General features: G+C 41.5%; 1 long non-coding RNA gene across 1 annotated transcript; it reads left to right on the forward strand.

Moving 5' to 3' along the window:
- Positions 1-17,834, forward strand: LOC140913894 (uncharacterized). The gene is made up of 3 exons (XR_012159689.2): positions 1-85; positions 16,492-16,679; positions 17,712-17,834. It is a non-coding gene; the product is annotated as an uncharacterized LOC140913894 (long non-coding RNA).
- The last annotated feature ends 7,651 nt before the right edge of the window (positions 17,835-25,485 follow it).

Here is a 25,485-nt window from a genome sequence, read left to right on the forward strand (position 1 = left end):
GGGAGGAAACAAAGGTTTCGTCTATCTGTGTGATGCTTTTGCCGGGAACAGATCAGGAATGGAGTCTCAGAACTTCTGTTAGTTAGTAAGTAATTTAGCTAGAAATGCGTTAGATTTCTTTTGTTTAATGGCTGGTAAAATAAGCTGTGCTGGGTGAAATGTATATTCCTGTTTTTGTGTCTTTTTGTAACTTAAGGTTTTGCCTAGAGGGATTCTGTATGTTTTTAATCTGATTACCCTGTAAGTTATTTACCATCCTGATTTTACAGAGGTGATTCTTTTACCTTTTCTTTAATTAAAATTCTTCTTTTAAGAACCTGATTGATTTTTCATTGTTCTTAAGATCCAAGGGTTTGGGTCTGTGTTCACCTGTACAAATTGGTGAGGATTTTTATCAAGCCTTCCCCAGGAAAGGGGTGTAGGGCTTGGGGGGATATTTTGGGGGAAGATGTCTCTAAGTTGGCTCTTTCCCTGTTCTTTGTTTAACACACTTGGTGGTGGCAGCATATGGTTTGAGGACAAGGCAAAGTTTGTACCTTGGGGAAATTTTTAAACCTAAGCTGGTAAGAATAAGCTTAGGGGGTCTTTCCTGCAGGTCCCCACATCTGTACCTTAGAGTTCAGAGTGGGGAAGGAACCTTGACAGCAGCTCTTACTGGTATGGGGCTGCTCTGGCCCCCCTAGAAGGGGTGGGGGGTCAGCGTCCCCCAGCCAGTCATCTGCGCTCCCTGGCCTGCGCTGCCAGGGGCTCCAGCAGCAATTTAAAGGGCCCAGGGCTACCGCAGCAGCAGTGGCCGGAGCCCCGGGCCCTTGTAAATCGCAGCCCCGGGGCAGCTACTTCGGCAGCTGAGGGGAGGGTGAGGCGCGGCAAAAGGGGCGGCGCTTTAACATCGCTGCCCCTTTTGCACCTCCCATCTAGGGTGACCAGACAGCAAATGTGAAAAATCAGGATAGGGGTTGGGGGGTAATATGAGCCTATATAAGAAAAAAGATCCCAAAATCAGGACTCTCCCTATAAAATCGGGACATCTGGTCACCCTACTCTCATTGGCTGCCTTACTGGGTCATCGCTGCCCCTTTTGCACCACCCCCCATTGGCAGCCCTGCTGGTAGGGACCTGGCAGCACAGCCGCTCGGGGGTGCAAAAGGGGCAGCAATGTTAAAGCGTTGCTGCGGCAGCGCTTTAAAGTCAGTGGTATGGGCTGGTACTGGCAGCTACCTTTTACCTGTACGCCGTACCGGCCTGTACCCCCTTACTTCCACCCCTGCTCATTTATAATATTATACTCTATTCCACAATTTTGTGGCTGGAGAATTTGCAACAGCATCTATTCATTACTGCAGAATCACTTATTTAACAAAACAAATTTCTAGTCCTTAAGGCTCTGAAGAAAAATGACTTGCCCCATAAAGTCTGACTCTGAAAATGAAAGATGATAATATTAAATGTCATCTTGTAGCCTCAAGATGAGCAGTGCAAATTTATTAATTGGTACACCAGCCTTTGTAAACCTGAGCAAACACCCTTAGCAAACACTTCATGCAAACTCACTGGTAAAGTTAAACAGTTAAACAGATTTATTGACTACAAAAAGATAGATTTTAAGTGATTATATGTGATAGGCAAAAAGTTAGAGTTAGTTACCAAAAGAAAATAAAACATAAGTACAGTCTAAACTCTCAACCCTATTAGACTGGGCAACATCTAGATTAAGCAGTTTTTTTTTTCTCACCCCACGGGATATTGCAGTTCATAGTATCCAGGTTTCACTCCTGAAACCTGGGCCGGTTCCCTCTGTTGGAGTCTTCAGTCTTTGAGTGTCCTTGTTGTTTGCAGCATAGGTGGGGGGAAGGAGAAAGGCCAAGCATGTGCCCACTGTGTTCTGTTTTATACCCTTAGTCCAGGGGTGGGCAAACTTTTTGGCCCGAGGGCCACATCCGGGTATAGAAATTGTATGGCAGGCCATGAATGCTCATGAAATTGGGGGGTTGGGTACGGGAGGGGGTGAGGGCTCTGTGGTGGGTCCAGTGTGCAGGAAGGGGCTCTGGGCTGGGGCAGGGGGTTGGGATGTGTGTGGGGGGGGGTGAGGGCTCCGGCTGGGGGTACAGGCTCTGCGGTGGGGCTGGGGATGAGGGTTTGGGGTGCAGGAGGATGCTCCAAGCTGGGACCAAGGGGTTCAGCGCATGGAGGGGGCCAGGGGTGCAGACTCCAGGCGGCGCTTACCTCAAGCAGCTCCCAGAAGCAGCGGCATGTCCCCCCTCTGGCTCCTATGTGGAGGCATAGCCAGGCAGCTCTGCACACTGCCCCATCCACAGGCACCGCCCCTGCAAGTCCCATTGGCTGTGGTTCCTGGCCAATGGGAGCAGCAGGAGTGGCACTTGGGGTAGGGGCAGCATGCGGAGCCCACTGCCCCTACATGTAGGAGCTAGAGGGGGACATGCTGCTGCTTCCAGGAGCCACGCAGAGCGGGAGAAACCCCCAACTCTGCTCCCTGACTGGAGTGCCAGAGTGGGGCAAGCCCCAGACCCTACTCCCTGGCAGGAGCTTGAGGGCCAGATTAAAATGTCTGAAGGGCCGAATGCAGCCCCCAGGCCATAGTTTGCCCATCCCTGCCTTAGTCCATGTGCTTGGAGAACACAAGTCCAGACATGTCTGGTGGGTATTGCGGAGTCACAAGGTGAAGCAATATCCTGGTGACTCTCCTGTGAGTGAGAGTCACTGAATTGTAACTCCTCTGCTGGACAATTGCTGGAGATGTCTGTTCAGCACCCACCTGGGTGTTGGTTACCTCCCTTGATATTGTCTCTGGAGAGCTAGTATCTGGGTGCCTCCCAAACCCACAGCATATTTTAGTGACAACCATACAACACATTCTCATAACTTCATATGCATTAATGATAGAAATATTTAGATAGAAAAATTACTTTCAGCAGATCATAACCTTTCCCCTGATACCTCACACTGCCTGCTATATATGCAATATCACAATTGTATATAAATGAGGAATATGCGGGTTACAGGATGCTCCCCCAAGGTATAGAATATTACACACTCTGAAGCACCTAGCATTGAAGAATAAATGGACACAAATCTGACATCAGGAATCATAACATTCAAAAACCAGTAGGAGAACACTTCAATCTCTCTGGTCACTCAACAACAGACCTAAAAGTGGCAATTCTTCAACAAAAAATCTTCAAAGAGAGACTTCAACGTGAAGCTGCAGAACTGGAATTAATTTGCAAACTGGATACCATCAGATTAGGCCTGAATAGAGACTGGGAGTGGTCGGGTCATTACAAAACCTAAACTTAATTTCCCCAATACTAATTTCTCCCTACTGTTACTCACACCTTCTTGTCAACTGTCTGTAACGGGCCACTCTCTTACCACTTCAAAAAAGTTATTTCTCCTCCCTTGGTATCCTGCTGTTAATTGATTTATCTCGTTAGACTGACCTCACACTTGGTAAAGCAACCCCCATCCTTTCATGTATTTATACCTGCTCCTGTATTTTCACTCCATGCATCTGATGAAGTAGGTTCTAACCCACGAAAGCTTATGCCCAGATAAATTTCTTAGTCTCTAAGGTGCCACAAGGACTCGTTACTTTTGCTGATACAGACTAACACAGCTACCACTCAAACCTATCGGAAGACAGGATCATTGGTCTGACCCAGTATGGCCATCCTTATGTTTTTATTGCAAAATATAGATCCAAGTTGCCTCTGATACAGGGGACCTCGGTCACGGTTTCTTTGATATGTAATAAAAAGCTAGGATGTACTTGTGGGGGGAGGGGTAGAACAACGAAAAAACCAGAAAGCCTAATATTTTGGGGGAATTATGTCTGTGACATACTTAGAGAGATTAAACACCACCCAGTAAGAAATATATAAATAAAAGGTATATTAAGGCCCATTAAACATCCATCATCAAGCTTGGGGAGTCTTTCAGGCAGATGTTCTGTTATGAATTATTGTTTGTATCAAAATCAGGTGACTCTAGAGGTTACCGTAAGTCTGCTCTTTCCAGATGAAACCAGATGTTGAGTGTGAATTACTGGTAGATGAAGAGGATAGTGTAAAATGGGGGTAAGATTATTTGTTTACCAGTCATAAATGGATATTCTGAGGATTAGATCATGTTTGTACATTGCTTAAAATTTAAGTAGCACTTTATGTCTTCAAAAGTATCATTATAAGACAAACAGACCCTGAACTAGTGGGTTTTTAAAGTATGAAAATTAGTTGTCAATTGGAGGAACTGTTAGCTGAAAATATTGGCACCAATCCTGAAAGATGCCAAGTCCTCTCAATTCTAACACTTTAGAAGGGATGTCCCTTCAATGGAAACCTTAAAATGTACACGAGGGCCACTTACAACCTCAGAGAAGGCAATATCTAAAGAAAGAGTAAGGATGATGGGACTGGAGAGCGGGAGGGAGGTGATGCTCATTATTTCCACTGTGATTTGTAAGGCTGGCTGGAAATCCTGCCCACTGATGGAAAAATTTGACTTTTTATAAAAATAAAAATCAAGATGTGACAATTTTCAGCCACAACCCCAAAAAAACAACCTTTCATCCAAAATCCCAAAATTTAAATTCAGACATATCATGGTGCCTCATAGGAGGTCTAGTTCAGATACCTCATGTCCCCATTCTCCTCTATGACCTGGGCTCCCTGGCCGGGCTACAACAACTAAGACACATCACAGTCTCCCATCTTCATTATCTGCTGAAGTGTATCATGGGAGATGTAGTCTGTCTGAGGAACCCTGCCAATTGAGGAGAGTGATAAACCCAAATTACAACTCCCATAACGCATCACAGTGGCAATTCCAAAACAGAAAATGTTCAGGTTTTGGCCCAAAATCAAACATGTTATAGTTTTTGGGTATTTGGTTATTCAATTAAAAGTTGAAATTTTCCACAGAAAAGCAACTTTCACAAAACAAATTTGCATTTAGTCAAAAACCCAACATTTTCATCAGACAACTTTCCACCAACCCAAGCAATTATATTCCCAGACAAAAACTATGTTAAAGATACAGGTAGGTTGAGCATATAGATCAATAATTTAGGGTAAAATGTATTACAGGAATGATGTAATAATCACAAAACCAAGCATCATCAATCCAGAGTTAAGGTTAAAATTTAAAAGAAATCCACACATGTTAAAGAGATAGTGATTTGGGGTGCCCATTTGAGATGATCTGACACTTTAAAGGGGTCTGTGATTCAGAAAGAGCTGAATAACCATGTTCTAAAAAATCAGGCCGTTTGTAGTGTCTTAAGTTAGGACGCCAAATCACTAATAGGTTTTGAAATTATTGATCCGATATATATATATATGTTACACAGACACCCCCCCCCCATATATTCATATAATACACAAAACACTGTAAAAACATTAAAGGTTGAAAAGTCAAGTCCTCAAAAGCTAGGAAATGTCAGTATTAAAGTTACCTGGGCAACCTTAATTTGTGCCCTTGTGCATATGCATATGATACAGTCTTCAGTTACATGATCACATTCTAGTGTTTCTACAGAACTGCCTTATTCAGTGCATAGGATGGACAGTGCTCATTTAATAGGCAACTACTCAATGTTTTGTTTTATCCTCATTTTTCCATGTGTGGCCTCATGCCTTATTTCTTGCACACTATTCACCCCTTCCTTATGGGATTTTCTCTGGCATTCATCAGTATAGTATCTGAATGCTTCAGAAACAATTTATCTTCATAAAACCCCTTTGAGGTGACAGAACATTATTATCCACCTTTTACAGATGAGTGGAGGAACGGAAATTAGAGTCAAAAGCATCACAAATTTTGGGTGCCTGATGTGAGATACCTAGGACCTGATTTTTTTGGAGTACTTAGTATTACGTTCAGCATACAGCTCCCATTGACATCAGATGGAGTTGTGTAAGTGCGCAGAGCTTCTGCAAATCAGACCCTCATGGTCTGACGTCAAACACACACAAAATGAGAAACTTACAATTAATGACCACCTCTGAAAAGTCTGGTTTAAGTGACTTGACACACAGGAACAGCGTGGCAGAGACAAGGTTAGAATCCAATTTCTCAGAGCAGCATTCAACTGCCTTAACCATGAGACCAACTTTTCTTCTTTCTGTAGTTCCCTGCCTCATTCACTACACAGCTTCCATCTTATGCAATAAATAAAGCAAGGGTTCAGTCAGACAACAGTCTCCTTCACTACACAACCTTGATCCATCCTGAAAGCCTGAAAGAAAATGTTCTTCTAACATTTTTCCTGTGAAGTGTCCTAGATTTTCATAAAAGCAAACTGAAAAAAAACAAACAAACAAAAAAACCACCACAGGAATTCCATCATGTGGCATCTTATTGACACTTACATGGATCATCAGCAGGGTTCGAACCTTTAGATCCAAGGCACAGTCCTCCACTTGAGATTTTGAGCTAATGGAGACTTGAGCTAAAGGAGAAAATGATAGGAATAGTAGGTTATCATTCTCCATGTGGACTGGCACTAGCGTGGGATGGGGCACACACATTGCCACTGGGTTTCACAGATATTTGCTCCCAGCAGAGCAATGGAGAGACTCAGGCATCTTGGGGTCCGCTCCAGGGGGGAGTGTGCTCTAGTTAACACAGACCTTTTGCTCATTTTTCCAAAATTCTGTCCCTTTTTATTCCATCCCCTCCAATTTGTCCCTGTCCTAGGCTTGTCTCTTCCCCACACCAGCTTCCTGTCCCAGTCTACCCAGTCCTATTCACCTCCTTCAGTCTCTTGTCCTCCCTTTTCCAATACCGGCCTTTTTGCCCAGCCAGTTCCATTTCTCCCCTGCTGCTACTCAGACCTCTCTCTTCTCCTCCCCCTCTGCTCGTTCTTGATCACAGTCTCCCTGACCAGCCAGGCCCAGTTTCCTCCCTCCAACTGTCAGTCATAGTTTCTCTCCCTAGGGTTGCCAACCCTTCCGGATTGTTCTGGAGTCTCCAGGAATTAATGATTGTCATATGATGAAACCTCCAGGAATAGATCCAACCAAAATTGGCAACACTATTTCTTCCTCTCTTTCCACCCTAATCTCATTAGAACCCTTTTCCAAATCTACTTCTTTCCCTCTCTTACATGGCTTCCTGCTCCATACTGCCTGGGTGCTAGCAGGGATAGCAGATCATTGAGAACACAGGGTCGACAGGCTCCTTATTCTCTGTGCCTGGCCGTTACCAGGAGCAGCTGGTAGCAGCAATTACAGGACAAGTCCTGCTTCATCTCTGTAGCCGTGGTCTGGAGCATATTCAGTTGCTCATGTGCAGTCTGGTCAGCTGAGAGGATGGACTTTGCAGATTTTAAGCTGTTAAAACTAAGAAATGTCTAGGCATGTGCAAATTGTGATTTTTCAAAAGCTTATAACTTGTCAAAATTGGGACAGATCTTTGTGGGGATGGCAAAAGGCACATCCATGATACAAAGGTCACCCCACCCTACCGATTTTCCAGTCCTTACTCTAAAACAGAGGACCCTTCAGTATTTCAAGTAAAAGGTCATTTTTAAAAAAAAAACATGTATTTTTCCCTGGCCTTATTCTTGGAACCAGCTGAAGTCTTCTAAAACAAATTCAGCCTGAGGCAGGCATCCAGCAAGGAAAATTTTAGCCCAGCCCATAAAAATTTAGCAAAGTTATGAGCAACTGAGAACAGGGTCTTATAATGGGAAGTGTCAGGCAACCCTAACAGGAAATGCTACCAGCCCCGCCTATAACTTCATTTTATAAATACACACAGAGCTTCTTAACAGAGAATCCTAGTGTCTCTTACACATTCAGAATACCAGAGATGTGCGTGTGTGTGTAAACACAAGTTATGACAGACCTTGGTCTCCTTTGAAGCATGTTTAACTGTTGTATCAGGGGATAATGGTTTCACTAATTCACACCTATATTATATTTTCCCATCTTAAAAATTTCGGTATTTTATAAATCTGGAGTTTTTTAAAAACAATTGTAATACAAAATTGCACCTTTCAACAACAAATTTGCACCTCTTCCTCTGAATTCTACATTGCTGAGCATACTGACATCTGATGAAGTGAGCTGTAGCTCACGAAAGCTTATGCTCAAATAAATTTGTTAGTCTAAGGTGCCACAAGTTCTCCTTTTCTTTTTGCGAATACAGACTAACACGGCTGCTACTCTGAAACCTGACCATTCTAAATGATTCATAATCACTGACTGAATAGCGAAGGCAGTACTTGTTTACTGAAGGACCCTACCCTGAGTCCTAACACTAGCCTGAGCTCTAAGCCAACTATTTCAAAAAGCAGCTTTACTTACAATCAATGTTTTGTTAAATCCCTTTCTTTGTTCATATCTAAACTTTATTTACATAAAAAATCCCAGCCCTTGACAAGATGGACAGTAAATAAAGAAGTAAATATTTTAAAATCTGTACTATTTTCTTAGCTTCACATAGTGCTTTTCATCTTAAAGATTGCTAAAAGTACTCACTACATATTTGCCCAAACACATACAAAACCTGAAGTTTGCTTATTGTGCCAAATTCACTCACTCAGTTATATGTCAATGAAGTTACTAAAGAGACACCAATGTAACTAAGAGCAGATTTGACCCATTGACATTTTTAACCTAGATAAATATAAACATGCAAAGGCAGAGGACCCAAAACTGTTAGAAAATGAAATTTTGAATCAAAATCTCTTGTGACTACTTAGTATCCATTTTCATCAGGTCCTTCAAAAAGGACTCTCAGCTGTTGCCTTGCTCAATAATTTTGCATTGGTAAAGCACAACCAAAGCGCTTTACAGCTTTTTACTTCAAGAAAGGAAGAGATAGGAATAACTTTGACAACTACTGAAGAACAGCTACCCCGATGTGAACCACATTTGTTTAGCAGTACCCTGCAACACTACACAATAGCTTAAGATGGGAAGTGAAGATTGCAGTACCAAAATAAAATAGCAGGAGAAATTTACAATGGCAAAATGTAATTATTACAGTTGGAATTTGTCGAGAACATACAGTTTAAAGCAGTTTGATAAGTACTAAATGTTGAAGTCCTTTTCATTCAAGGTTCATATAAAACAAAAGAAGTTCTTATTTAGTGTAGTAACTAAAGATAAAAAGGAGTCATGTGATTTTTATGGCTGGTTTCATGTTTAAGTTGATAAGAGTTCCAAGTGTACTTACATCTGTGAGAGGATCTGGGATTATGCACGAGGCAGGTGCTTGAATGACGTTGCAGTTAACATTTGGCATCACCTTCTCGTTGGTCAAATCCTTTCACACCCTTCTTAAACAAAGAGCTGGCACTAGACTGCACTATATTGCATAACTAGCTGAGATTATGTATTTTTCAGAAAACCCCATGTGCTAGCAGGAAGCTCTGTAAAGGAAAAAGGTTTCCGTCTGTCAGTAAGGTGCAATAAAGGATCATCACTGAGTCAACTCACGGACACTCTAGGCCTAGCCCTGCAGCCCTTGGAGTTGGGGCAGTGAGGGATGGCTCCCAGATGAGTCAATGGAAATTTTGCCTAAATGAATACCACAGTATCAGGCCCTAAAAGTTATGTCTAGGTCAACAAGGGTTTTAAAATTCAAGAACACATTTAACCAAGATTGAAAAGGAAATAATAAATGCATAATAAATATTAGGCATTAAAATCTAAACTGTCTCAATTCCACTGTGCCATGGGGCTGGCAGAGATAGCTCCATGTTACCATAAGTACAATAAAAACACCATGTTTCAACACAAGCTATTTTTTGAAATTCACTTTACGAAAATGTTCCTGTTGATATTAGGACTTGCACTTAAAAAAAAAAAATCTTAAATTTCAAGGCATAAATTACCAGAGAATGACACTTTGAACTTTAATAAGCCAGTGCAGATAAAGGTTTAAGTTTACCACCAATTCAACATACTAAAACAACCTGCATTTTGCTCACTCCTGCTTTGAATTCAGAACAATTGTTTTTATTATTGTCGGTGTTGTGTTCCACATTATTAACTTAGTCAGTCTCCATGGAGTAAATAGTTGCAATCCCCACAGAGACGCATAATACGAGAGAGTTCAGATTCCTGCTGTTAAGTAAAAGAAGAAAATGATAGTGGTGTGGGTGGAGACACCCTCTCAAAGGAAAAAAAAGAAAGCATTTTCACCGATTTCTATGCAGTCCTGGATGTGTCCAGGAGGCAGCCAGAACTTGCGCTGCTGGAACAAATCCCCCTTCAATTGCATACCACGGCAGCTTTCCTGTGGACACAGTTATCCTCTTTTATTAAACAGCTTTGTCATCAGCTAAGCAGATGAGGATGGAGAGAGTCAATGGAAATCAATACAAAAGCCTCCAAAGCAAGTTCAAAGTGACATTGAATAAATGCTTTAAAAAGCTTTCACTAGCTCTTTGGAGATACATATTAATGCAGGAGTGGCTTGAAAATACATTCCTTGCACACTCCAAACTCCCTCTGAAATGGAGGGGGGAGGGACAAAGAAGACAGGATAGGGCCCAAGAATAAGAAAGTCAGTAGAGCTCAATTTTAAACTTTCATCCATTTCTTTTATGATGCAAAGCTAAACATCTTATGTGGGCCAGACCCAGACCATGAGGAATTAGCGAATGAGGCACAGTATGCAGAGCCTGGGTCTTGCATGCTCTACACCTATGTGCTATGGTAATAGTAGTGTTAAAGTTACTTAACAGACTGATAATTACTTGTGTTGAGCAGAATGTACATTCCCAAAGGAAGGATTTCAGAGTTTTATTCCTTATAAGTGAGTTTTTGTGGCATTCAGGTTACACCAACATTTTTGCATTGCTTAGCTGTTTTAACACTATAACAAGATAGAGGGGTGAAGGCAGTTTAAAGATAGAATCAGAGACTCTCTAGTATAAGTCCATCTGTGACTGCTGTTCACAAATAAACATCACCTACACAAAGATCTCAGGCTTCTAGATTTTCTGGTTTAAATTCTTCCCAAAAGGATTTACAATCTTTACATATGTATTTAAAGAGCTGATGTATTTCTAAATTACTTTCCTGTTTTCTGTAGATTTTTTCAGTTTCAAAGTAATGTATGAGATGAACATGAAGGCAGGAATAATCTATTGAAAACAGCATTTGATGAAATTGTAAATTTTACAGAAAAGTAGTAAAGAATTTCCCTGCTAATTAGAGCCTAGGGAATCCAACATGGGAGAGAGAGTCAGAAACTCCTGCGTTCTACTTCAACTTCTGGTACTGACCTAGTATATGGCCTTAGACTGTCCTAAACAGTTTAAAATTAGGTACCTAAACCCATATAGACACCTCAGTGAATGGACTTATTTGCAGATCTGAAGATCCCATAACATTTTACCTCATTAACACAACTTTAAGGGTTGTATTTTGCTTTACTTGTCCTGTTGAAAGTGCTTTTTGTCATCTGGATGGTCTTTTAAACATTGGATCGGTTCCCTTTAAATATTTATAGTGACCCATATAGAGCCCCCAGGGTAGTACGCAGTACCAATATCTGGAAAGGGGCAAGGGAGAAGTGGTAGAGTAAAGAAAATTTGCAATAGTGGATTCTCCTGTTGGCATAGGTAATCCACCTCCCTGAGAGGCAGTAGGTAGGTTGACAGAAGAATTCTTCTGTCAATCTAGCACGGTCTACACTGTGATTAAAATTGACTTAACTTTGCCATTCAGACATGTGGATTTTTCACACCCCTGAGCAATGTAGTTATGCCAACCTACTATTCTAGTGTGGACCAGGCCTAAAGGGGACTGGGAAAATTGCTGCAAACAGAACATTTTGAGTTGAGCTACTGAAAGCAATGGTTTTGTAGAATCTGTGACAAAAAGTGAAGTCCTCCTTTATTAGATCAAGCTGTAATGCTTTATACATGTTAAAGTAATTTAGGTTCTGACTAAGTGCTGAGAGACACTCTTGCTTTGAGCTTGTAATGCATGAATATTGATTTTTCCCCCCTCATGTTGTGAAGTACTGTTTTGTTAACTACATAAAAGAATGTAAACCATTCCATGCTGAGTGGGAGTGTGATGTGCAACACAGAATTAGGTAGGGCAAAGGCAGATGGGAAAAAATGAAGATAATTTCTTTGCTCTGAAGTATGTTTATTTCCTCCACTGAAAATTAGAGTTTTGAACACGGTGCTCCATAGATTTAGTGTTTTACTGTTTTTCCTTTGCTTTCCTACATCCTTACTGTAGATTGCAGCAATACGATTACTTTATTAATAGATAAATGTGGAAATATTGCTGAATTTTTAAACTAATATGGTTTAAAATAGGCCTACAATCTAGTTACTCAACCTGGATATTCTTCCATCTTTCTAGCTGCATCTACACCAGAAATTAGATTGGCTAAACTCCAGGGCTTGATACCACTGAGTGACATAACTAGCTTGAGCTAAAATTTTAAGTGTACACTAGGACTTAGAGACAGCAAAGGACCACATTGCTTTGCTTCTAGGCTGTCTGCTTGGTTTTATCTCTGTGCGCTCTCTTTGTCCCTGCATGTCACTCCTTGTGCTGTCTGTTCCATATACCTATCCAAACAATACCCAGCTAAGCCCCACTGCTCAGCAGTGCAAATGCCTGGGCAGACTTCATTATGCTTTGTTTTAGGTGGGGCTTCTTAACAGTCTCTTACAGCGGTCTTAAATGAAGCACACATTCACACCCATCAGTTTCAATGCGGTTTAACAGAACCCATGACAAGATTTAACCAACTCACAATAATATTTTACAACATTGGAGTAGACCGATAGCAAACTTCACATCTGACCAATCTTACATCCACGGGCAGCGGGTGACCCGCCGGCTTGGGGAAGCTAGCCCCTGGCCGGCCCCAACCCACCCTCTACCCCCGCCAGAGCCCAGAGTTTCCCCCGGCCCCTGAGTGCCAGCGGGCAGCCCCAGCAGTCTTCCTCCTTCCCCCCCCCCAAGCATCAGGTGGCACAGCCCCAGAACCCAGGGGGGCCCCCAGCGCTAGGTGACCCCAGTCACCCCAAGTTCCGTCCTGGCTGGCTCCGGCCACTCTAGCCCTATGCTTAGGCCCAACCAGCATACTCCCCTTAAGAGGAGCAGCCATCCTGCGTGGGCTGGGACCAAGGGGGAAGAGCAAGCAGGACAGGAGGGGGCCTTCCGGACAGAGTGTAGGCAGGGCCATGCTGGGCTGTTTGTGGGAGGCATAGCTTCCTGCAGTCTACGATACATGCTGCCCGTGCTTACATCACACCTTATTTGGCTTATTGCACTGTCCATTTAACTGCAATGTCAAATTGAACCACGCACACAGGTTTTGGAACAAACTTCCACAAAACCTACCTGCTATAGAGAGGTTTCATTTAAAAAGAAAAACAATTCCAATTAAACAATTATTGAACAAATAAACATGCTCCTGTGTCACAGACTGTACCCTTACATTCACCACTTCTACAAGACTCTGATACATTTTGTACAAAGAATGCCTTGTGAGGTATCCTTTGAAAACTCAATCTACCGGACACTACTATCCTGGTAAAATGTGAGTAGCAACACTGCAAGTAAAGTTATAAGATTTTACTGTAGGACATTGCTGAGACATGTTCCAAGTTTAGAAAAGCAGGCACAGACCAGTTCCTCAAAGGCAAAAGGTTAGCCATCACCTCAGCGAGGTGTCAACATAATCAAATGGATTATTATTGGGTTGAGCAGGAAGAAGGGTGTGAGCGAGAAATTTACATCTGGGCAGCCAGACTTGCTATCGCCTGAACCTCAGTTGGAGAGGATTCTTAAAGAAGAGAAATGCTATAACAAGGGAGAACAGAGAACACAAGTCACCTCTGTCCCCTCATCTCTACTCACGGCATCCAAAATGTTTGAAAGACAAAAGAAGAATCACTGAACTGGGGGACTGTCCTGGCTGAAAGATCCAGCCAGACTGCTGTAAGCATATAGTGAGAGAAATATTAGCTTTGAGTTCACTTAGCTTGATAAATTAGGTATTAGTTTTACATTTTTTTTCTTTGTAACCAATTCTTTTATGCCTCATTACTTGTAATCACTTAAAATCTATCTGTAGTTACTAAACTTGTTTTATCGAAGCAAATCTGTTTGGATTGAAGGGCTTGGGAACCTCCATTTGAGAAACAAGGTTTGTGAATACCATTTTCTACTAATGAAATGACGGACTTGCTATGAGCTGGTAGTGCATAGAAGGAAAGAGCTGGGCAGTACAAGATGCACATTTCTGGGGACAAGTCTCGGACTGGGAATTTGCCGATGTCACTCTGTAATACGATTCAGGAATGGCTGGCTAGAAGCACTCCTATTCAGCTGAGAGTGATTTTGCGTGCTAGAGGCTGTGTGAGAACAGAGCAGGAATGGTTGTTCTCACCGCCAACCAGTGTAAAAGGCACCTCAGATTGGAGAGTTGGAGGAGACACAGCTGTTCAACAACCCAGATTGTACCCTGGGGAATGTCACACCCAGTAGCCCAAATACTGCAACATTTTGTTCATGAAGAAAAATGTAATTCACTCAAAAAAAAAAGTAAACTAGACTAGTCTATTTGCATTGATTGAGCTCAGAGAAATGCAAGAGTTTAACAAACATTTAAAAATGCTTGCAGTTTTAATGATCTGAACTGTTTAAATAACAGGTTAGGACTTTAAAAAAAACAGGTTTAAAATAGTACAAATGTCACAATACGTGTAGTATTTACTATAATTCCAAATGTATTTTATTGGTAGATTTTCCCATGGCATTTATCTGAGCACGTCTCAATGACTTTAGCCTCACAACATCCCTGTGAGCCCACAAAGATTCAGTGGTTTTCTCAAAGTCACAAAAAATAGAACGGAACCAAGAATAAAAGCCAGGTGTGTTCCAGTACCTTACCCACAAGTAGGGTGACCAGATATCCCGTTTTTATAGGGACAGTCCCGTTTTTTGGGACTTTTTCTTTTATAGGCACCTATTGCCCCACACCCCCGTCCCGTTTTTTCACAATTGCTATCTGGTCACCCTACCAAGGCCATCCTTCAAATAACAAAGAACAAAGGGATCAGCCTGCAGCTCATTGACACCAGAGTTCTGTCTGTCAGAAGAAATCATCAAAGTATCCCACTAAACGGTTGACAAAGGTTACAATACACTGTCGTCCTCCCCCCCCCCCAACAAAAAAAAAAATCAAGAAATCTTGTTCAGCAAGTTAAAAAAAAGAATGAGGTTTATTAAGTGATCATAAAACCATATTTAAAATACTAGTGTTTTAAATATCCAGATCAGAAAGTTCATGGAGCTTCATGGGAAAGGGAAAAGAGAATAATAATCAGTGTCAATTTGAAACTTTTGCCATGCATCTCCTTCCTCATTTCTACTTATAGCTTTGAAGCTGAACTTTCATCCCACAATATCCATTTCTGAGCTTCAAATGCAGCCTTGCTGGGTAAGGAATGGTGACTCTTGCATCCATTGCTGTAACCATGGTTATCACTTTGTAACTGAAGACTGTTGTTTCTATGGATTTGAGAGCTCATTCATCTCTGTAGGTCCAGATTCTCAGCTAAATTGCCGTAGCCCCATTGAAGTGAAGTCCAGTTTATATCAACCGATGATCTAGCTCAGAGTCAAATTTCTGACGTACATGTTCTGCCAGAAGCTGGTGTGCTGATGAAGGTGGCAAGGTTGGTACTCTGGCTTTGGCTCCTTTTGTGGACCACTTTGATCTGGTCATACAGCTTGCCATTTGCAAACTGTTTTCAGACTCTTCCCAGAGGATAGAAGAAAGTTATCACCCCAGTGACTTACTATTTGACAGGTTAGAGGTAGTAGTAATAATAACTGGACATATTTAACTACCCCAGCCTGTCAGGTGACTAATGCAGAGGTGCAATCGTGGGGAGAAGAAAGGGGGTGCTGAGGAAAAAGTAGCTGAGAATCAGAAGGTGCCATGGGTACTGTTCAGGCTGTTTTGAGCTTGATGAGAATGTCAGCATCTGCTATATCTCAGAAAGGTGTTTGGAGGTTTACTATTCGTGAATCATAAGCAAAACTAGTACATGGACAATATAGAATCTGTTACATTTTCTCTGTTATGTGAGTTTTGGCTTTGAAAACTGGGTTAATACCATAAGTCCTTTAATTATAACCTGCTTTGAATCAATCATATAAAAAAAGGATATAGTTTGCTCAAGAAGTCCCCCCCCCCCCAGAGAGTAGATGCTGTAGGGCCAATAAATGCCTGGTGTGGATGGAGGCAGCAAAATCTAGTGGATTAGAACACAGGGCTGGGCCTCAGAAGACCCATGTTTTATTCCCAGCTGCAGCCCGACTTAATGTGAGAGCTTGGGTAAGTCATTTAATGTCTCCTAGATTCAGTTTCTTCATCTGTACATTAAGGAGGAGAATATACTTATCCTTAATTTTGCATTTCCTCTGTAACAGTGCAACTATCCCATTTCACATACTGTACTTTCCTTTGTAGGAGCTTTGAGGCATTCCTCTGTTTACAACGATGTATCAGCTTACTGTTGAAAACTGGCAGTATTTCATCATAATGGCAAGAACGTGTTGCACCGTCACCATCCATGATTCCCAGTATCTATATGTGCTGCACTTAAAAACTTGATTTTCAAGTAGTTCCAGTTTCTCACTTCATTCCATCATCATCAGGTACTTTGAGAAAGGTCTTGTAGTAAAAGACATGTCCCATGCCTGCGTTTCTTTTCTCTTTTTTTTTTTTGCCAAATCCCAGTGAGATGTGGTCAATACGCTCTGAAAAACATCATTGCCTCAAGCTACACAGATTTGACAGGCAGAACTTCTGAGGTTCTGTCCTGATCCCAGGGCAAGTCTTGAAGCTGTGGTAAAAAGTTAACACTCCGGCTTGTATAACTTAGGTATAGTTCTGAATTTCCAAGTCAACTCATACTTGACTAGTCAAGGGATGGTTTCCACAGGCTAGGGAGGAAGGGAGCATAGCAGAAGATGGACTGTGAATTGGAGAGTGCCAAACAAAGACTATACTTCAGCAGAAGAGCTTGCACTTGAATTCTGTCTATGCAGCCATCTTTTAATATAGATACACACTAGACTGGAGAGGACTGGATTGCCCTGCACTTTTCATCTTCAGTTCACTGGTTCACATGTGGCATAGGTTGGTAGCAAAGAAAAGTTGTTACCATTGGCAAGCTGTGGTCCTTAAAAGGATTCTCCGATCAGATAAGAGTGCATGTGGGCATTGTGATGGTGCCATTCTTGTGAATGCTGCCACTGGCCATTATATTACCTAACAAACTTATCAAGCATTTCTTACAAGACAACATAAATTAACTCTCCACATCTAATAAGATTTGAGATGATCACAGAGGGGTTATTTTTATGAGAAAAGTTCAAATCCACTGTGAAATGCTTTGAAGTTCACAAATGTTTTAGGCACCTCCTCATCCATAATATAAGACTAGATAATGACAGTTATCCTCCTTGGTAAAATGCTTTGAGATAGATGGGCAAGTGTAATAAGAGTTACAGTATTATTCAATATTTCTGCCCACTTGCCATTATAAAATAGGTGGGACAATCAGCAAGACCTCTGGAAGGATGTATCCTAGTTTCTAACCACCACTGAACATTCATTGGACTGCACTGAATTAACTGAATGTGAAGAGTAGAGAGTGATGTCATCTGCCATTTTTTGTTTTATAGATGCCAAGAAAAGCACCAAACTGAAGCATCAGGAAGTACATGGGATTTAACAAAGCTGAAAAATTATTGAAAGTTCCTAAATAAACAGCTAAAATCACCAACACTAAATCATTGCAATAAAAAACTTTGTCAGTAGTTACCAGTATGTTGCACTGTTTTCAGAAACAAATCCTTGTTTTTGTTCCTGCACTATTTTCCCTCCAATCTGCACCTCTTTTTTGCAAGACAAGCAAGGCAAGAAAGCAACTGGGTTTGCCTTGTTCCATGTCACTGATTCCACGTCTGATTTTGGAAATGTGAAGTATTCCTCTAGTGCTACAAACTAGCAGGACAAAGTCCATTCTTTTGCCATGGCTGGTGATAAACACTGGCTACAAATCAGGAAAAGTTGGATTCCTAGCATATTTATTTTAAAAGTAGTCCCCAAGTATTTCATGCTTTGAGTTCTCACTGCACAGAAATCTGTGAGCAATATGCTACTCCTAGGTGGACTTCCTTATGTAGATGCCAGGAACCACCATTAGAACTTCTCCCTGATTTTCCCTTCTGGGTACAATAAGTAGTGTGATTGTTCCTTCCTCAGCACACCTGGCAGAGGTTCTACCTTCTGAGTTAGTAACTAGCCCAAGGAGCATGTGGATTTGGGGACATTGATGTACATGGAACACAAAGAACGCCTGGAGGCTCTGGGCCTCAGCACAGTTCCTTTAATGCTCCCTTCTACTATGGCAACATGGGTCTTGGAAATCAAGCTACCATGCATTCCCATTATCAGTGGCAGGGAAAAAACATACCTGGTAGAGAGGGAGAGTTGCAGATACATAGGCTGTTATTGCAAGTCACTGCAGCTGCAACTTACAGGTGGGTTTGAGACTGACTCATTATGGACTCTAAAGTAGCATGCCATAGAAACCAGCTGCTCCTCAGCTCCCCAAACCTGTAAAGATATTGACCAAATGGTGGAAGTTAAGAGACGAGCAAGAGAAATGATCCAGGGACTGGAGCGTGATATATGAAGAAATGATTAAGAGAGAAATATGCATAGCTTGGTTACAAAATGATCAACAGAGAATGGGGGGGCAGAAAGAAGAGGAACGTGTACAAGAGTCTACAAAAAGAAAAGGCGTACTTGTGGCACCTTAGAGACTAACCAATTTATTTGAGCATGAGCTTTCGTGAGCTACAGCAAGTGAGCTGTAGCTCACGAAAGCTCATGCTCAAATAAATTGGTTAGTCTCTAAGGTGCCACAAGTACTCCTTTTCTTTTTGCGAATACAGACTAACACAGCTGTTACTCTGAAAAGAGTCTTCAACTAATTTAAAGCAAGGAAAGTGATTACATAGCTCTAGCAGTAATGGACCTAATCCAAAGGCCAATGAAGTCAGTGGAAAGATCCCCATTGAATTCAATAGGCTTTAGAATCACCCTCTTAGGAAGACACTGGTGACAGTGAGATCTATTAGGACATGTAATATTCTCCCAGTGAAAAAGAGATGGAAGCACTATGACTTGTGTGTTTTAAACAAAAAAAATAGACAAGGTACTTGTCCATGGACTGTAGGGATCTAAGTCTGCACTGAAATGGAGATTGATAGATTTAACATGCCCATTGTCTGTAAAATTGTATATCTGATGTACATCTATAGAAATATGGTTGAAGACAGAAGCCCTTCTACAGACTTCTCTATGTAAAAAATTATGGGAGACATGTTATTTTAGGAGATACATTATATTATAGTGATGCTGTGATACCTAAAATAGCCTTCGAGACCAATCCCACTTTCATTGAATGCGATGGAAGTTGTGTCAAGGATTTTGATGGGATATAGACTGGGATCTCACTGTAAGCTAGATAAAAGAATGTAAGCCATCAAAAGCAATGTTTGTAGAACATGGTGCTGCTCTTAGCAATGTTTTTTTCCCATGCACCAAGCATCAGATCACGTACAGGGTTGTATTTACATTGTGATGTAATTTTACACAGAAGCTGGAAAAACAAGAAAGGTGACTCAGCATAAATCATACTGGACAGGTTTTCTGGCTGCAAAACAAACTCATAACTCAGAGCTAAAGCTATGTGTGTCAGACAAATGTCAAGTTAAGCAGCATGTGTATTTATTTTAATGTTTAGAAATTACCTCGTTACATATACATGTCTTGCCAGCAAAGAAAGGAGCTGGTGTTATCAAATGGATTTTCCAGGACAGAAAATTACAAGCTATTATTTCCCTAAATATAAACACAATCAATTACCTAAGGAGTTGAGGGTTTTTTAAAATATATTATGATTTATAAGCTCAGTACAACATTCATCCATCTTTAAAATAAGAATCTTGCATTGTTTTCTCAAAGGAACACCATCAAATTGAAATCTAGAGAGTTAAATGCATTTTTATGGGCCTGGTCTAGAAGCAACTCTACATCAACTAAAAGTTTATTTTAAACTGATTTAGTTAAACAGGTGCAACTTTATGTATGTACATTCTTAAGAGTCTGTTTAAACCTGGTGTATAGCCAGTGTTAAACTGAAAAGTGTGCCCAGGCAGGTGTCTGTGCCTGTTCAATTAGGTCTGTTTTCAAACTGATTTAAGTTGTACTGGTGCAACCTCTGAGTTAAGACAAGGCCATGCACTTGTAACCCACTGGTCAATGCACGATACAGATCTCCCTCTATGCTGATCCTCATAGGGAATAAGCTCATGTCTGGGAACCAAGCTACTGTGGGCCTCAGACCCTTTGGATGAACTTCCTTTGTCCAGAAGTAGTATGTGTGTGTAAACATGTCCCTGGGTGTGTAAACATGTCCCTATCTACCCAACCCACAGAAGATATGGGTCTGTTAGAGTGACAGCTACCAATCCCTGGCTCCTTATCTCTGTGAGTAAGGGCAATTTCCTGGACAAACCTTAGTGAAGTAAGTTAAACCATGTGGAATGAAATTTAAGTATTTTGGGAGCTGGTTGCATTACAAATGCAAATGTTCACTTACTATTGTGGGATATATGGAACTACTTTTGGAGGAAGACAGGATTAAGGCAATATTTGGGGTATTGTGAACTTCAAAACAAGACTATGTTGAACAACATAGCAGACAACTGACCTTTTGGGACAATGTGTGAAGTGGCATTCTTAGGAAATTCTGGGTTTCGTGGGGGAGGGATTGTAAACCCCCACTTGAACAGCCTTTGAAGGGGGAGACCTTTTGTCTGCTGAATATCTGTTACATAAGGATAGTTCAAAGACTCAAACTGGATTCTCCAAGGACCAACAGACAAAGAAAGGACTTCTGAATAAGTAGCCTGAGTTTAAGCTGACTCAGGGCCTTCTTTCTGATACGGCAGATGAACAGGACCTCTGGTCCACGGAGGGTTCCAATCCTTAGGGAAGGTTTGGAAGGACTTTGACCTTTGGAGGCCCTCATAAGACTGAGTTTTTCTTCTAAGCAAAAGGTGTGATTAACTTGAAATCACAGGAAAACCCTTGGGTGGGGTGTTGAAGAACTGCTCCTTCCAGAGCCCATGTTGGAGGGGGTTATCTCTGGTAAGCTTATTAGTATGCATGGAAGTTTTTACTGTTTTCAGTACATTTCCTCTGTAGTGCTTTTACCTTAATAAAAGAGGCTTGCATAGGAAATGATGTTTGGTACCTTATAACTGTAGCAATCACACTGTGTACCATCTCTGAGGAAAAAAGTGAAACGGGTCAGCTGAGGCAGACCCTCTTTAGCACAGTGAAGGCAGGGAACTGATCAGTCTGGAGATACTCCATTCAGGAGGGAGACACACAGGTCTCCACCCAAGAAAGGCAACAGCTGACACCTGAGAGCAGGTGCTCTTGCTTGGCTACAGAGAGGGACATTGTTGATAAGCTAAGCTGTGGAGGTCCCCAGGCCAAACCCTGGTGTGTCCTCGAAGATGCCCTGAAATTCTCTTCCCATTGTTTGTGGTTTTACAGCTACATTTTGAAAAGTTTTTCTCTACCCCTTGTTGCTGTGAGAGAATCAAACTAACATATAGGAGAAATGGACTATTCAGGAGAAATGGTGAAAGTGATTATACACCACCTATTGCCAAATGCACAAAGTAAATTAACTGAAATAAAAGAGAAATATTTTCTCTAGCCTTTTCAGTGATAGCCAGCTTGGGCGTTACTTGTAACCAAAGTAGTTTTAAAAAATGTTCATATGCAAGAGTGATTTCTTTAGGTTGCCCCTTTAAGCAAAGCTCTTTGCTACATTTTCCCTTCTCCTCCATCTTTTTTGGATGGTCAGAAGTAGACATCAAGTGTACATGCGACTTCACTAACTGGTGTCAGAAGATTGCTCCTAAGGTGATGGCTATTTTTCCACTATTGCAGCTTTATGGGTGAAATCCTGGCCCTCATTGAAGTCTGTGGGTGATTTGCTATCAACTTCAGTGGGGTCATTGTCTCACACAAGTCTTGATAGCATGGCAGCTACCAGCTCTTCAAGAAAAGAAGCAGAATTTCTTACCGTAGGTGCTGGAACTAGCGGTGTGAGGGGTGCTGCCGCACTCCCAAAGTGGTTTCCATTATATACAGGGTTTTCAGTTTGGTTCAATGGCTCTCCGTACCCCTATTATAAAAATTGTTCCAGCACCCCCAGCTCTCACACGACAGGTAGTCACACTGCTCTCAGTAACTGATTCACCTTAACTTCTTTACAATATACAAGACAAGCTGAGGAAGAGGATCTATTAAAAAACACAAAACAAAAAAACCCCGCACATTAGGGATTAATTTCTTTTGCATATGATTTAGAGCATTCTCCTGCAAAGCAGTGCTTAATTTGTGCTGCAGCTATCCAGGGCCGAGACTGGGCTTGGCAGTTCATAACTCTGGTACCTCAGGGCTTGCTGCATCAGTTTTGAAAGTAAATTAAATTGCTTGAGCCTCAGCACCTCTTTCATTACAAATTGCTGCAAAGAGCCAAACTTTCAGGAGCTCAACGTATACATATATGAGAAGTTACCTGGGGTGTCAGCTGATCTCTTATTAACATTGCAATAACTTGTAAATGCTTTTGAGGCCTATGTGTGGATGAAGACAAAGGACAAACTCCTGCTTCGGCTGAAATCAATAGTAGTTTTATTGCTGATTTCATTGGGAGGAAATTCAGGATCTAGGTCAGGCCCAGAGGCACCAAAATTTTGCTCAACTCCGCTAGTGTACGTCAAGCCTTTCTACGCAGATATTTCCTTGTGGTCCTGACTCCACACCCTCAGTCTCTGATCTCCGATCCCCATGCTGCCTCCCTAAGCAGACTTCCCATCTAGTCTACATTGCTGATGGAGTCCTTGATCAGCCACCTCCCAGTTGATTCATGGTTTATCATGGGTTAGCTGCTACTGCATCTGCTCCAAGGACCTTGAATGAATCCCCCCTGGCTGAGAACTGAGTTATTGGCATTTTATAATACCACAGTTTGTTGCCTTTTTTGTTTTAAACAGGAAGCACTCAAAAAACATTTCCACTTCAGGGTGTTATGTCCCCTGGGTAAAATACTTCTTCCCTATCCAGTCAGCACCACACACTTCTCCCATTCCCAACAATAAAAATCTACTCCATACTTTCAAATGCATCAGTTCTTCCCTACCCCAATCCTCTGTCCCAGTACCTTCCAACCCACTGTATTCTTTCCCCTTCCCAGCACCTCATGGAAGCTCCTGTAGGTAACTCCCTTACCTGGTAGCTGTTCTTTGAGACCCTCAGCAGTGTTGTCAGGTGGGTCATCCTGCAGTCTCTGGCTTGTGTTGGGTGAGCAGCTTTCTTACCTGGTTGCATCTGGATCATCACTCAAGTGGTGGGTGATTGCGGGGGGGAAAGAGATGAGAAGATTCTTGAGGTTACACTCCCAATTCAACTAATCTATTTTACACAAAAAAAGCAAGCAAGGGAGAGAGAGAGGGAGGAAGAAAATATATTTCACCCCTTTCTCCTCCTTCTCCCCCATTTTCCTGCTGCAGAGGAATCCTATAGCTCTCAATTTCTTTCAAATCTCATCATGTTGCATTGCTTATATATTCTGCATTGCTTATATATTCTAGGCTACCTTGGCAATGAAGAGAGATCCAGATCTAATTTTAAATGAGAGATCTTTCTTTTCAGAACCCAAACGAGTAGTCCTTTAACATAGGACTCATGTGATGCCCCTCCAGTTTGTCGGTGGAAAAAAATACTGAAGCTGGAAAATATTAATTGCTGTATGTGGTTAATGGGATTTTCTTTCTAGATGGTAGAAAACCTTGTCATCTAATTTCTCTCTCTCACACACACACACACACACTTCTACCCCCACAAACCTCCTTCTGAACATTATTGTTTCAAGAGACTTGCAGAGAGTCCTCTTTACCCTATAAAGTAGTGTTATATTGTGCTACAAAAGGGAGTCCAATAATTGTTTTTACACCCTATCCTTTTGTGCTTGAAGCTTAGACTGGACAGTCCTACAACAGATCAAGAAAGCCGAAAAAGGCATGTGTAACATTGCTAAATTTTCCTACTTTCCATGTACGAAGAACAGAACAAAGCACCACTGAAAGGAAATGTATAAAGCAGTTGACAGCACAGGGAAGCTTCATCTAGAAACAGGTTGAGGACTGATTGTCAGTGTCAGGGCTTCTGAGTGCCTATAACTGCCATAGAGTTCAGTTAGGGCTGTGGGTGCTCAACTGCTCTTAAATATATATTTAAAAAAAAATCAGACCCACAGAAACCTTTTGCCCCCCCCCCCCTTTTTTAAAAGGTAGTCTTAGATCTTCATTCTGTAGTTAAGAAGCTCATCTATGCTAAGGGTCTGGAAGCAGTTGAGGACGTAGTCAAGAAATTGTGTTGGGAAGGGGTAGAGAGATGGTGTTTCCATGCATTTTAGTTAGTTTCTGAGTCTTACCAAATCAGTTCCACATAGATGATGCTGTAAAACCCCTACTCCATGATGGTTAAGTGACTTCACAGAAGTAATGTTCCTTAAGGTCAACAGTGGAGTTCACTGCTCTGTTCATCTTCCTAGCTGCTAAAAATGTTATGCGACTGTTACACAATAGTACGAAGAGCCTTAAGTACAGCTCTTGAAAGCTCTGGGTCATTTTGTGAGGGCCAAGGGGATCAGTACATTCTACATAGACACTTATGCTACTGCTTTGATAGCTGAGCAGCTGCTCAAAAATGCAGAGACCACACACAACTGCAGTTGTAATATAAATACACCTTTTTTAATTAAAAACAACCCCTCACAAATTACCAAGCTGAAAGGAGTTTTGTAGAGAAAAATGTAGGAATTGTACTGGAGTATGAAGGGCTAAGTAAGCATTAGAGAAACCAACAACAACAAAAATCAGATGTAAACACACTGTTTATTACTTATGTATATAGAATAAATGTTAACGTAAAGGTATATACTAAAATGTCAACATAGCAAGAAGGGAACATGACCAGTTATGTTTTAAACAAGGCTCAGTGTCTGAAGTAATTTTATTATAAAGTCTTCTCTAAAGAGGAGTGTTTAAATTGTGGCTTCCAAAATGTTGGAACATTCCTTGCCCTTCTCCTTCCCTCCCCCAGTAGTAGTGCTGACCAGGCCTGCGCAAAGCAACAGATACTCAGCTTACAATACTTTTGTTATCATGAAAGGAGATACATCGGACATATTAAAATAGAGAGATTACAGAAAGAGCAGCGAAGGCTAGATTCTGTTCTCACTGAAGTCAGCAGGTCAAATTGATCAGACATAAATCAGTACTATAACCTAGGATGAGT

Source organism: Lepidochelys kempii, chromosome 6 (assembly GCF_965140285.1).
Source record: "Lepidochelys kempii isolate rLepKem1 chromosome 6, rLepKem1.hap1, whole genome shotgun sequence".
Classification (NCBI taxonomy): domain Eukaryota; kingdom Metazoa; phylum Chordata; order Testudines; family Cheloniidae; genus Lepidochelys; species Lepidochelys kempii.